At 37.1% G+C, this 14,886-nt stretch overlaps 1 long non-coding RNA gene across 1 annotated transcript in view; it reads left to right on the top strand.

Moving 5' to 3' along the window:
- The first annotated feature begins 1,082 nt into the window (after positions 1–1,082).
- The window catches only part of LOC130562076 (uncharacterized), a 167,673-nt gene continuing 153,869 nt past the window's right edge, over positions 1,083–14,886 (top strand). Inside the window, exon 1 of the long non-coding RNA XR_008963894.1 lies at positions 1,083–1,325. This is a non-coding gene — a long non-coding RNA (uncharacterized LOC130562076). The remainder of the gene's footprint in view (positions 1,326–14,886) is intronic.

Below are 14,886 nucleotides of genomic sequence, written 5' to 3'. Positions count from 1 at the left end.
TAATTACAGCGCTCTCAAGTTTGATCAAAAGTTTGGAGTGAGATCTGTTAGGAGAGGAGCCATTCAAAGTGTCGTCAGCGGACCCTCAGCCCCACCCAAATCCCTCAAGGTTTTTTAACAGTTCAATTTTACTATGGTTATAAATGACCAGCACAAATAAAAGTTATAGCCTACCAATTGATAAATCTGATCAAAGATAAATGGCTCCCAGAGTATTTATTTTTCCTACTATGGCAGTAAATTTAAGTTACTGACATTATTCCAAATATCTTCCATTGTGTTTAGCAGAACAAATAAATGTATGCAGGTTTGGAACAATCTGAGGGTGAGCAAACGACGACAGAATTTTCATTATTTGGCGAACTGTCCCTTAAAGAGTCAGCAAATGATCACATGTCATAAATATAAAAACAGGCACTGCAAGATAAAAAAAACAGTATTGTTGCTTTTGGTATTGTAATTATGATTATACATTAAAATCGTTTTTGTATGTCATATTCTTATAGGTTAGGAAGACAAACTGTTTATGAGTGATTATATTGCAGTTTTTGCATTAATAAATCTTCGCATTGTCTCTCAGCAGCATAAAAAAGAAACCTTTATTTAAACAGGAAATAAACAGAAAGCGAAGGAAAAAAGTAAACTTCAGTAATGTCGCGTTATACATGATGAAACGGCCTACATGAAACTCCCGTTATAATAAATGAGACAGATCGTATCTGCGAGCCAGCCGCAACAAAACGCGTCTACACCGGTGACTCATCTAAACTTCTGATTGGTCATTACGTTCATGCGCTGTGTATGATTGGTTGCAATGCTCAGCGCTGTGAACACGAAACATATTTGATGCACCGTGATCAGACGTGAACGTAATGCTGTAACGGACACGTTTCGTTCATCTTCACATTTCATTTGCCTCGTCCATTAATTGCATAAAGCGGGACGAGTTATCTCTTATTAATCAGCGTAATAAATACAACGTGTGAGCGTGTGAACAGGTGAATGAGCCCTGTAATTAACACGTGACTAATTGTCATGTGATTTTCGTCACGAGACACGCAAGATCCAGTGATTTGACGTTATAAACGTGTCGCCATGTTTTCATTTAGCGCTAACATGTTTGCTTTAGTTTCGTGAAATAAGCTAAGTGTTAATTGTTTTGTCAATCACATTTCAAAAGTTATTTATGAACCCACTGGAGTCGTTTGGATTACTTTCATGATGGATGGATGCGCTTTTTGGGACCAGTTTAATCATTTCTTTTTGGGACTTCGTTTATGTTCAACTAAAGAAAGTTAGTCATATGCATCTGGGATGGCAAGAGGGTGAGTACGTTTTGAGAGATTTTTCACTTTCTGAACCTTTAATATAGGCTAAAACGGTTCTGAACCAGTCGACCGACAGGTGGTAGTATTGTACAATAAATCTAAACTGCAACGGATTTTTGCTAATAATAAGACTTGGAAAAAATAAAGGTGACTTGTCTGTTTACCAAACGGAACACACGTCTTTTTGGGGGCAAACTAACAGTTAAACCAAGCTAGTTTGGCAATAACAAAGTCCATCATATTTTGATTCTTGTTGTGTATAACGTTAGCTGCCAAAGAAACAAAAAGCATCGATTAAGATGAGAAAAAAATCTAGCTGGCATTAAACACTGACAGTACAAACCCACTAAACTAAAGCCTTCAGTGCTAACACACTGTTACTATTTTCAAAGGCTTTACAGCGATTTTATAACCTGTGACTCGTCATGCTCCAGCTGTTTCCTCCATAAACACAAACTGGGAACCGAGACATTGATATTCTTGATTTAAATGTTAATCTTTTAATATTAAAAGTGATTTATGCACGCATATAAAACACACCTGCATCACGAATGTGGAGTCTGTGTCGAAATATCAAAAATATCCAAAGCGTCTAAATTGCCACCAACGTGTTGCACATCATTGTGACGCGTCATCAGGTTTTGCTCGCCATACATTTATTTATCGATCTGAGGGAACAGTGATTCGCTTAATACAAATATTTCTGTTGTGCTCTAGAAATTGTGGTTGCTTATTCCTGTTCGGCATCAGCGCATGTCTAGAGGGCGACAACAGCTGCAAATGTGCATCAAACTAGAGCAAATATTTTAATTGTTGTACTACCAAGTGACCATTTTTTAGCTAATTTTCCTATGAATAAAGACCACCTTTCAATCCATCAAACGTACATTTACACACATTTGTAAATTGTGAGATAATTACAAGATTAAACATGGTTTCATTATAGTAAATGCATATTTAAATGAGTCTGATAATTGGATGTATTATTATCCTAGGAAATTCGGCAGTAGCCTGTATTAATATAGGGTTATTGGGATATGACAGAGTGTGTCTCAGGTTCATATGCAGCACGCCGCTTCAACCATTTTCTAGGACTTGCCTGTGTGTTGTCAAAATCCTTTTAGTGCATTGAACCATTCACTCTGGAACTTCCCACAATGTATGAAACATTGTAAAATTCATTGTGTATTGGCAGCTCACTATGTTAACTTGCTGGAGGTTAAGTCATGCCTTCCTAGTCAATCTTTTAAGTCTGAAAATTCGTGGCACTGTACAATACTTTTTCCAATTATCCAAAAATGTACATTTAAATAAAACAAATTATTTACACTAGCAAATAATGTATAGGAAAGAGATTGTTATACTGTGATGTTGGAAATTGAGTCGTTCGTGTGCCCGTTTTCAGTGGCTTTTACCTGATTTTGAGTTCACATTATACTGATTTACAACATAGAGAACTGATTTCCACACAGGTTTCTTATTTGGCATTGGGAAGTTGCATTCTATTACATTACTCCAAGAAGGAATTTGGAAATTGTCATCAGAATGAAATGCAGCAAAGCAAGAATTTCCCAAAATGTAATATCTTCGTAAGATTTTTTTGTCTGTTGCTGTTACTTTTTTATAATATGTTTTTTAACATCTTAACTTAGCATTTTTTTTCTAAACATTTAGGATCAGTTTCAACAACAGGATCTCTCATTGAACACGCTGTGCTTCTGTCCCTCATAGCCTCATTTTCATTGCCATTAAAAATGTACTATGGCATTTCTCTGACTTTAAAGGGGTCATATGGCGCGAACACGTGTTTTTCTGTGTCTTTGGTGTGTTATAAGTTGCCCATGCATGTATTAGACACGTAAAATTGCACAAATGAAAGTGTGGGAACAAAAGATGCATTCTATCTAAAAGCGAATGCTCACCCAGACCTGCCTGAAACGCCTCGTGTAACCACACCCCCACAAATCTACGTCAGTACATGGTGTGATTTGACTAAGACCCAAATGTATACGAAAGTAAGATGGGTGTACCTGTCAGTACAATTGCTTTGGAACCTGATGTTCCAAATGTGGTAAGAGGCGTTACATTTCTGTCAAACACGCTTGCAGTATTCGACCAATCACTGCGCACTGGTTAACTGGCCAGCTTTGTAAAAAATCTGAGCGTTTCAGAGAGGCGGGGCAAAGAGGAGATGCAAACGTGCACGGTATGTGGAAAATACAGCGTTTTTGAACCTTAAATCATGTATACACATTGCATTACATCTAAAACAAACCATAATGTTTGTTTCAGCCGTGTCATATCACCCCTTTAAAAAATATCTGACTTTTGGGACATACTGTCCTACAGCGTCATATAATTTAATCTTGAAACCACACATTCCCTTGTGTTATATAGATAAGAATTTATATGATTTATTACTTTGAGTTTCACAAATCAGTTTTGTCAGCATTTGCTGTTGTATTTCCATCACAAGTTCCTCCATTGCACAAGGAATTTAGTCATTTTACCTTAAAACCCCCTACTCGCACACTTACAGTAGATAATCCACCAGAATCCATCTAGACGACTTTGGAATACTGTTGTCCATTTCATATACATTTATATATTTTTTGTAAAATCTTTCATAGCATCTATTCCATTTTTACCACTAGGACACTATTGCGCCCCCAGCTATGTAGCTGATAGAAGATATGCTCCATTGCTACTCTCAGCTTCAATTAGCGCTAACTGCATGCTCTTTGCAATTAACCCAATTATCTGGGCTGTTCCACTTTTTGTCCCTTACATTGTGGCAGAACACATATCTAATTGGAATTTGACTCGACTTGGTAGTCTTGAAGAGGCGAATAATGGCTGGTCTATCGAACAAAGCAGCTGTTGTTGCCATGCTGACATAAAAACCCATGTTAAGTAGAACTAAACTGGCTGGTGGGCTACCATGGTAATTTTACATTCATCTGTTATTGTACACAAAGCAAATGTACATGTAAACTAGGGCTGCACGATAATTTATCGCGATACCACTAAATCCTATTGAAATCAAGCTGGCTGCAATATGCAATGTGTCGACATTTTTTTAATGCGTAGCTTGTCCGTGAAGCACGTCTCTGGGATCAGTAGGAAATGCTGCTCGATCTAAAAGCAGTGCGAGTTTGAGTCGCTTATAATGTGCATTTGAAAAAGCAACACCCGTCAAACATGATCATTATAAATATACTTTATTATCATAAAAATACCTGATGAGGCTTGAGTAACAGTGATAAAAAGATGTCCATAGGCATTTCCTAGATTCTAGAACGTGTCATGGTTTTCTTCTGCAATGCGTATTTGGAGTTTCCGCACGAGAGCGCCCTCTGGCTTTCGGATGCAGCAGCATTTTCCCGTACTTCACTCAAAAGCTGTGCATAAATCACGTGATATTTATCGTCGGTTTATCGCGACAGCCCTAATATAAACCATACAGTACATGTGTCCTGTGGTGTGACAGCATACATGTAAAAGATAAATCTCTCTAATGCTATTTTATATGATAAACATTAATATTAATAATATAAAACAATATATTATTAACAGTTTGTTTTCAAAATGTTTGATATGTCACACCACAGGACACATGTACAGTTTATTAGTCAACTACCCATATATGTATATATGGTGTATGTATGTGTATATATATATATATATATATATATATATATATATGGATATATGGATGCACCGAAATGAAACACTTGGCCGAATGCCGAATAGTACTGAACATGGCTTTTTGTATTTCTTCTATTTATTTAGCCAATTTTTTCTATATATATATATATATATGGATATATGGATGCACCGAAATGAAACACTTGGCCGAATGCCGAATAGTACTGAACATGGCTTTTTGTATTTCTTCTATTTATTTAGCCAATTTTTTCACTATTGCATAAACTGAATGATCAAAATGTGCTTTTTATATTTTGTTTTGCTTTTTAATATAATACAATATAAACTTAAAATCAATTTGAGCAAAAACAAGTAGGCTAAATTAAAACAAAAAATTGAGCCCTCTCCATTCTTGAATAGCCTATATTAGGCCTATAACTGACTGCTGAAAGAATGTACTGTACTCTGTACCCCTACAACAAAACACTTCATTATAAAGTATCATTCAACATTATAAGCTAAAAATATGAATAAATGAAAACTGTTGGAATATGGGCTACAATGCAAAATGATTTAAAGAAAAAAAACATCCATGCAAGCTATTCTGACTGACAACCGTTTCAGTTCATGTCTCTCCTCCAAACTCCGCCCACAAAAGCTGACTGTTCTCTCTGAAGGTGGACTCGTGGCCGGGATGCACAGAACACACTTTGACAAGTTTTTAGTACATGGAACTGTGCACGCGACCACTGTATGATGTCAAAGGATGTCACAAGCAGCGGGGCTTATTGTGAGACTGCCCGCTCCAGTCTTAAGTAAAAAAAATAGACGGAACATTTGATGGTGCATAATGCAGCAGCGCGTCTTTTAATTGGAACTCAGAGATACGAGCACATCTCTCCCATTTTAGCCTCACTTCATTGGCTGCATGTACACTTTAGGATCAATTTTAAAATCATTTTATATGTTTTTAAAGCGCTAAATGGTCTTGCCCCACGCTACACTTCTGAGATGCTACACCCTCATATGCCCACCCGTTCTCTCGGGTCAGCTGATAAACTGTTACCGAGTGTGCCTAAAACAAACCGTAAGCTGATAGGGGACCGTTCCTTTGCTGTGGCAGCTCCTAAATTGGGGAACGATTTATTAGACAGGCTTCTTCGCTTTCTTCATTCAAATCACTTTTGAAAACTCATCTTTTCTCCTTGGCTTTTAAAATCTGATGTTGACAATTTGATTGTTTTAGTATATGTGATGTATTTATATCTCATGTTTGTATAAGTGTTTATCTATTTCTTTTTCTGTACAGCACTTTGGTCCACTTCGGTTGTTGTAAAGTGCTTTATAAATAAAGCTTGCTTGCTTGCTGAAGTACACAAGTTACCGACCAGTAAAGATGTTTTCTTTCAGAAATTTACTCCTGTGCGGCAAGTTCAGTGCTGTGTCTTTCTCCGACACTTAAAAAATGCTCCACACATGTTTGCTGCATTAATAAAGCCGTAGGCAAAGAGCCGGTTTTCGTTTATACTTTTGCATCATTGTCCACGTCGACAGGCAATGGCCACTAGGCGTCAGTGTCCACAGGCGTGTTGCTTGTGTAACCAAGACAAGAGCCAATGTGTACGCTGTCTGAGAAGCATTAAAGCCACAAGTATGGTCCGGCCGTCCGCATGACATCATTTTGTCCGCGGTCGTCAGCACACCCCGTCTGCATGCAGCCCATTTTTGGAGACTGCGTGGACGTGACACGTACAACAGCACATGGGCGAGAAAAGTGCACTAGTCCACTAGGGGTCAATACACACACAGAAAGTGTGCCGTTGTTGAAGAAAGAATGATATAAAACCAACACGCTGACACCAAGAACAGTAAGTCTTTCCTGTTTGCTGGGGGAACTCACTTAATCCTTGGTGTTTCGAGTCAGATCCGTGGGCGTGGCTTGTTGGTTTTGACTAAATCTTTGGTGTTTCAAGTCTTACGAAACCTTTACCCTAACCCACACCCTAACCCTAACCTTACTCTAACCATCTAAACTACCTATGATTGTTAAAATTGACGAAAAAACACGTTTGGGTGATCACGTCTGACTCGAAACACCAAGGATTTAGTGAGTGCCGTTTGCTGGGATTGTTTGCAATGGCGAATGACTTCCTCTATCATCAATTTGCAGTGGGTCTGTGAATGACGCGACTCAGCGCTGCCCTCTGACGGTCTGGTAGAGCACACATACTCATTTGTATTGCACATGTGTCGAACTCGGACGTCCACGCTTAATCAGAGATGAGTATGCTCAAGAAGCTGTGCGGACACTTTGTGCGCAAGACGGACACGGAAAGTCAAGTATACCTGCGGCTTTAGCAGTGATAGTGGCAGAGTCATTTTTAGTAGTAAAGTAAAGAGTCATTTTTGCAGCTTGTGTTGTTAAATACATAAAAACACATAATTCATTTAGAAAATTCATTCATAAATGCGTATAAGTAAAGCTGACGCTATCGCAGAGGTTTTATTTTACCTGAAAGCAGACCAATCACAGCGCTTGCGTTCCATGTCGAATTGACTGTTACATTTTTGGAGAGGTGCGTGTCAGGCTACGGCGTAGGATGCGCGTCTCTGCGTAGGCTACGCCGTACCTACAGAGTACACACGACTATAAACTTCACACATCATGTTCGGTAAAATTTATTCGGCCATTTCACTTATTTGGCAGAATATTTTTGGTTGCTGAACATTCGGTGCATCCCTACACTATATGTGACCCTGGATCACAAAACCAGTCTTAAGTAGCACGGGAACATTTTTAGTAAAAGACAAAAATACATTGTGTGGGTCAAAATGATCGATTTTTCTTTTATGCCAAAAATCATTAGGATATTAAGTAAAGATCATGTTCCATGAAGATATTTTGTAAATTTCCTACCTTAAATATATCAAAACTTTATTTTTGTGAGTGGATGGTCTGCCACAGTGCCCCTGATTAACAACTTCAAAGGCAATTTTCTCAATATTTTGATTTTTTTGCGCTCTCAGATTCCAGAGTTTTAAACGGTTGTATCTCAGCCAGATATTGTCCTATTCTAACAACTCATATATCTATAGAAAGTTTATTTATTCAGCTTTCAGATTATGTAAAAATCTCAATTTCGAAAAATTGACCCATAAGACTGGTTTTGTTGTCCAGGGTCAACAAAAGGGTCACAATCTGAAAGCTGAATAAATAAACTTTCTATAGATATATGAGTTGTTAGAATAGGACAATATCTGGCTGAGATACAACCGTTTAAAACTCTGGAATCTGAGAGCGCAAAAAAATCAAAATATTGAGAAAATTGCCTTTGAAGTTGTTAATCAGGGGCACTGTGGCAGACCATCCACTCACAAAAATAAAGTTTTAATATATTTAAGGTAGGAAATTTACAAAATATCTTCATGGAACATGATCTTTACTTAATATCCTAATGATTTTTGGCATAAAAGAAAAATCGATCATTTTGACCCACACAATGTATTTTTGTCTTTTACTAAAAATGTTCCCGTGCTACTTAAGACTGGTTTTGTGATCCAGGGTCACATATGTACAATCCTTTTACTCATAAAGAGCAGTATTAAAACTTGATGAGTGAGATGAGAAAATAAAAAATCTTTTAAAAACTGGTTTTAAAAGAGTGTATCATATATTTTAAAATGTAATTAGTGTGTTTGTTGATTTTGTGTAATAACAAATCACATTTGCACCATTTTATACAAAAGTTAAGACTGAAGGTACCTGAAAATGTCAAATGGTGTAACTGGCAAATGAGAAATATTAAACATTTTATCCACCTAGATGGAATGTAAACATACCTATAAAAATAAATAATTTATTTTAAAATATCACACAAAATAAATTTTATTTGTTATCTCTAAATATTATTTTTATTTAATAATTTTTTAGCATATGTGCCAACATTTATTGGCACATATGCTGAAAACACCTTTGTTTTCCAATTAATCATGGACAAATCATCTAGAAATGGCTAAAAACCACATTAATACACTACACTAGATGCTTCTCTTTTATTACAAATACATTTCCCTGTATATAATTCTATTTTTATGAAAGATACTGATTACGCCAATTGACACAAACCAGTTACACCACCTGACCATGTTGCTTCTACAGCCAAAGGCCATTGTTTGTTTAATACAGTAACACTGAAAATCAAGCATGATGGTTAAATATAAAGACATCATTAAAATCAACTTTAATTTTATGAACCGAGAACAATATTTTTGGTATTCTTCAACTTTATTCAACAATTTCCTGACTTCTGCCCCAGTCTCCAAAGCCCGTCCACAAGAGGTCCTGGCGCATGCACATAGTCTGATACCGTATTAATTATAAAATATCCGAAATTTAATCATTTCTTTTAGCACTGAATTTATTTTCAAATGTTCAAACCCACTTCATTCTGCTACTTGCTACATTATTAAATCATGCATGTATATATTACATTATATTATATTATATATTGCTTAAATTTTTAAATGAATGGAATAGAAATATGCATTAAAGCTAAATATTTCTACTAAAGTTAAGGAACATAAATATCTTTTTGATCATAATTTATATTGGACTTTCAGAACTTTAACTCTGACGTTGTGGATTGCACCACTTTCTCAAAAAATATAACACTGAACACTTGAAAATAGTTCCAAATCGTAGTTAGGTTTATATTACATCTTTAATTAACATCATAAATGAGTGATATTTGACTAAATTGGCCCCTTACAGAAAGGTTTGTTATAGAAGTCCAATAGTGTAACCGGTAACACTATTTGAGATTTCAATTTAAAATCAAATTTGACAGGCATAAATTGACACCTATGTAAACACATATGGGGTCATACCATTTGACATTCATATATAAGAAGACCTGACACACCCTAAAAATGTCAAATTATCTCACTTTTTAAAAAGTGTTTCTAACCTTTGCATGGAGCTGTTAGCATCACCAGGGGTTCTTCTATGTGATTTCATTTCCTGTCACATGTCTTCTTGAATAATATTAACACTCCTTAAATGGTGGTCACACCACCGTGACACTTCATGAATTTGACTTAACTAGCATGATTCCCCGAATTAATTATAATATTTAGAACAATGGTGTTCCATTTACTTTTATTTACTATTAAATAGGGCTAATGTAAAATTATGCCAAGCTATTTGATATGTTGTTTTATTGAGAATTTCATTGTTTTTAAGCTAAATTAAAACCAAAATTTCAGTCTTGGTCCTCGGAAAAGAGAATGTATGCCAGTAATTAGCAAATTTTAACCCTTTTAAATGTAATTAAATCACAGGGACACAAAAAAATGTCATGTCATGGACCCATTTGCTAACTTTTAAATGAACTCAAATATTGATGGCTTATCTTGCACTTTGTTCAATAAAATGCTTCTCAGAATAACAATGGCCTTTCTCTAGAATGGCCTGCTTCTAGAAATGGCAAGTTGAATATCATGGTTCCCATCTGTAACAACTGTAGACTAAACGTTAAGCTATTTTTCAGGAAATATTAGCTTTTAATATTTTGTGTTCCACCCCAACTTACTGTATTAATAGTACATTTTTCAACACAGAAAAGACCTGGTGGTCAAAACATTTCGTGGTGTTTTTAATCTGTTGTATTCTGCAAACCTCAGCCTCGGGGTACGTTTAAACGGAAACGTTTTTCTTTGGCGTTTTTGAAAAGTTTTACATACACACAACAACGTTATCAAAACGATTTGCATTTACACGGATGTGGGAAAACGAATAAAAAAGATGCATTGGCCAGTGGATGGCGATGTTGCGTTGAAAAAAAAACACAATGTGCCTGCGTGCATACACATACGCAGTTATAAGCTAAAAGTGTTTTTAAATAACCTTGGTCGATGTATATGTGTGTTTAAAGTCTGGCAAATGTAAATAATGGGTCTCAACTGGTCTTAGTGGTGCAGTAAATCCACTTTTTGCTGGAGAAACGTTAAAGGGGTTGTGTTTCATGCATTCTGACTTCTTTGCAATGTTAAATGTGCTGGCTTCTCATGCTTGACATGGTCAACTTGTCAAAAAATGAGTTGGACATATGACGTAGTATGTCTGTGCTCGATACACTCCCACCAAGGTTCGTATAGATTTCGGAAAGTTTTTTTCAAACATGAAATTCCCTTACGTAACAACTTTTCTTCGTGCTTTTCCTGGAGAATTGTCCAAAAAGGGACTCTCACGTGTCAAGTGAGAGATAGAGCACGCGCACACATCACCCATCGAGAGTGGGAGAAAGAGCATGCCCACCCGTCATCCAGGGAGATTTGGAGAAAGAGCACGCCCATCAATGTGCTCCTTCATTCGCGAAGTTCAGCTATGTTTGTTTGTTCACGTCATTTCAGTGTTGGATGTTATATAAACGGTGGACATAATGCTGGATTTGGAGATCGTTTGAAACTGATAGATGGAGCGGACCCAGCACTAAAAGATGCCGGACATTAACCGTTGGCGGTAAGTGAAACTAAGTCATATGTCTGTGTTTTGTTGGCAATCGGTGCGTACGTGCATATGGAAAACAGCACAAACTTATAGTGAATCACAGAGGTGTAAAGAGTACCTGAAAACCACTTAAGTAAAAGTACAGATACCTTGCAGCGAAAATTACTCCATTACAAGTTACAAGTCACCAATTCCAAAACGACTTCAGTAAAAGTCTTCGAGTATCTGATTTTAACAGTACTTGAGTATTTTACTCATACTGAATGTAGGCTCAAAGCAGCACTAGTCCTCAACACTTAAGAGACACGTCAGTGAAAAACAAGAAACAGTTGATACGTGAGGAGAGCAATCGCATTTATTTTCTGAAATCATAATAAGACTGAACACCTCAAAATTGCAACAAATCATGGCCGACACCATAACCTATGTCATTACAAACACCCAAGTCTCATTTAAGCTCAAGTGCTCATAAGTAAACCAAACTCCTTCAAAAAGGTCTCTTCAATATAACAAATAAATAAAATAATGTTAAGTAAGATCAAAAAGTCAAAGCCCTTTTGCACTGGACATGCTGGTTTTGACCTCATCGCCAGCTGCAGTCATGTCCTCATTTCACATATAAACCGCCAGCGATTGACAACTACCTGATACTGCACTCGTATTCACATCAAGAAGCCATGTTGACAAGTTTTAGTAAGTTAGGGGAAAATCCACAAGATTATAGTACCTGCAATGCCCTGTAAATGGCAATATTAATTCTAGCAAAAATAAACTGATGCAAAAAAAGATAGGTGCCATGCAAAATGTAATGTGTAATTGCATTAGTTATTACAAATGTAGTGGAGTAAAGAGTACATATACTTGTTCAAAAATGTAGTCAAGTAGAGAGTAAAAGTTGCTAATATCTTTAATACTCAGTACAACTACAAAGTAGCCAAAAAGACACTTAAGTACAGTAACTAATTACATTTACTCCAATACTTTACACCACTGGTGAATCAACAGTTATACAGGAATAATGCAATGTATTGTGTGCTCGTGCTTTAGTTCTGCCCCCCTGCACGCCTTCAGGATGCCGTCTGTTTTTGGAAATAATCATACAGCTGTATCTGTCTTTTATAAATGTTTTTATCAAACTAAAGACTCTTCGAAGATACGAAGTATGCAATACTACTCTGTAGTAGGGCTGCTCGATTATGACAAAAATCATAATCACGGTTTGTGACGAGGAAGGCGGGACGAGAGCCGTGAGAGAACGAAGCGAGGGAACGCATCTCTCACGGAGGAGCTCCGGAGGCATAAGAGGAGGAGCGACAGGAAGGCACGACGAGAGAGGACTGGGCCTGGACATTAAGTTTTATTTATGTTTGTGTGGCCGGCAGTCTACCGTGAGGTGGATGTCGGCCGTTTTACTTCCGTGTTATTGTTTGTTTATTTCGATTAAAGTTTACTTCGAACTGTATTACACGGTTATTTTGGCCAGTATTGAGATCCCGATTATTTAACACGATTACTCGTTACCTTTTAAAACAATCCTAGAAAAATGAAAAAACTTGCCTTTTAAACTGTGTATTCAACTGAAAAATAAATGCAAAGAAATAGCACAGCTGAGCCACTGTAAAGGAAAGGGGTGCGCTTTATATATGGTTATATAAATATATATAAATACGGTGGATTTATTCCACAAAAAAAGAGAGGAGCCATGCAAAATGGAATGCGGCACAGTAATTGTTTTACCTCGATTATTTTGTTTTTGTAATTGTTGAAGAAATATTGTCATAGAAACCCCAAAACTGTGTACGCGTGCGTGTAAAACTGACTAATACATTTCGATATTTGTGATTTTAAGGTTTCATTATGCTCAAGCAAGATTTTTTGAAGTGCATTTTAGTGAAATGTTCTGAATGCTGCTGGTTTTCCAATACTTTTTATTTTTGTTGTGCCGTGCTATGGTTTTGTCGCTTTTGTTTGCTCCTCGGGCGGTGCGCTGCTTCATTTGTATGCTTTGACACTAGTCTCTAAAACACGTTAAAGGTCAGTTTTACCATAACACTGCGCAAACCTGCCTGAAACTGATAGGTGTGTGGTAAAGAAGGGGCTTCTGGGGGAATGAGCTCCTCCAAAAGATAAGCTGCCCCACTACTGGAACTATCACTCTTCCGGCTGCAAGCAAGACCAGCACTTTCCTACAGCAAATACATAAAACATCAGCTCCATTCTGCATTATACTGTACTCAGCAAACAATACATTCAAAAAGTCATCTAATTTTCTCCTTTTTCAAGACTCCACACTTCACAGCGCGTATCAGGATGAGTAAGATGCTACGGCATGACAATGTTTGCACATTTTCGAGCGACATTATTCGCACTACGGAATAAATAGGGCCCCAAGGTTTGTGTTTATTGAAGGTGGCTCACGCAGCAGGATTACTTGCTCTCTAGTGGAATAACAGTCAAATCTGTGACAGGGAATACATGGATTCTGTTAATGGATTCAGTAATGTTTTTGATTTGTAATGTGGGTATCTGGGCGTTTCATTTATAATTCTGGTGTTCTAGTGAATGTAATCTATTAGCGACTAATGATTTTAAATTCAATAAAACATGGCACACGAGCCTTCAAAATATTGATTTGACATGACAGATACCAAGAAGCAAAAACATGAGGATGATAGAGGCACTTCTCATGGGAAAATTATGAATTATTTTGCCATTTACAATATTTCTTTTATTTCCCTGTCTGTCATCATGTGTACTGTGTGTGTGTGCGTGCCATATACACGTTTTGTCTCTATGTCTGCTTTGTCACATAGCAACTGTATATATGCACGAGTGCTCTGTTTACAGCGTATCAAAGGACCAATTTCTGCTTTGTGTTCACATCACAGCGAGTGAATATTTTCAGGGATGGAATTGCTCATTTGAACATCTGAGTGAGCTCTTGAATGTTCTTTTCACAGAACATTAGTCTCCTACCTACCGTACTTCACAAACATTATCTTTTGGTAGCTAGTGCAGTTCAGCTGGAACGGCTATTGTAAATATCTTTAGAAAGTGAGAATTGCACCTTGTATTCTGTTCATTTAAAGGGATGATCATTATATGTAATTGTAACACGGTTCAATAAAAAGGAAGGAAGGAGGCGGGAACCGGCGAACATTTAATAAACTTTTAATAAAATAAAATAAACAAAACGAAAGTAAAAGGCTGGCAGTCGCCCGTGAGGTGAACACAAACATAAATACAAACTTCCCACATGTCCGGGCCCGGTCCTCTCTCGTCGTACACTCCTGTCGCTCCTCCGCTCATGCTTCCAGAGCTCCTCCGTGAGGGATGCGAGACCGGTGTAACGCACAGCTGACATTATCACTCGCGCCACCGGCCTCGCATCATTCCCCCACG

The sequence above is a fragment of the Triplophysa rosa genome, linkage group LG11, assembly GCF_024868665.1.
Source record: "Triplophysa rosa linkage group LG11, Trosa_1v2, whole genome shotgun sequence".
In the NCBI taxonomy this organism is placed as follows: Eukaryota; Metazoa; Chordata; class Actinopteri; order Cypriniformes; family Nemacheilidae; genus Triplophysa; species Triplophysa rosa.
This window is presented reverse-complemented; position numbering and strand designations above follow the sequence as displayed.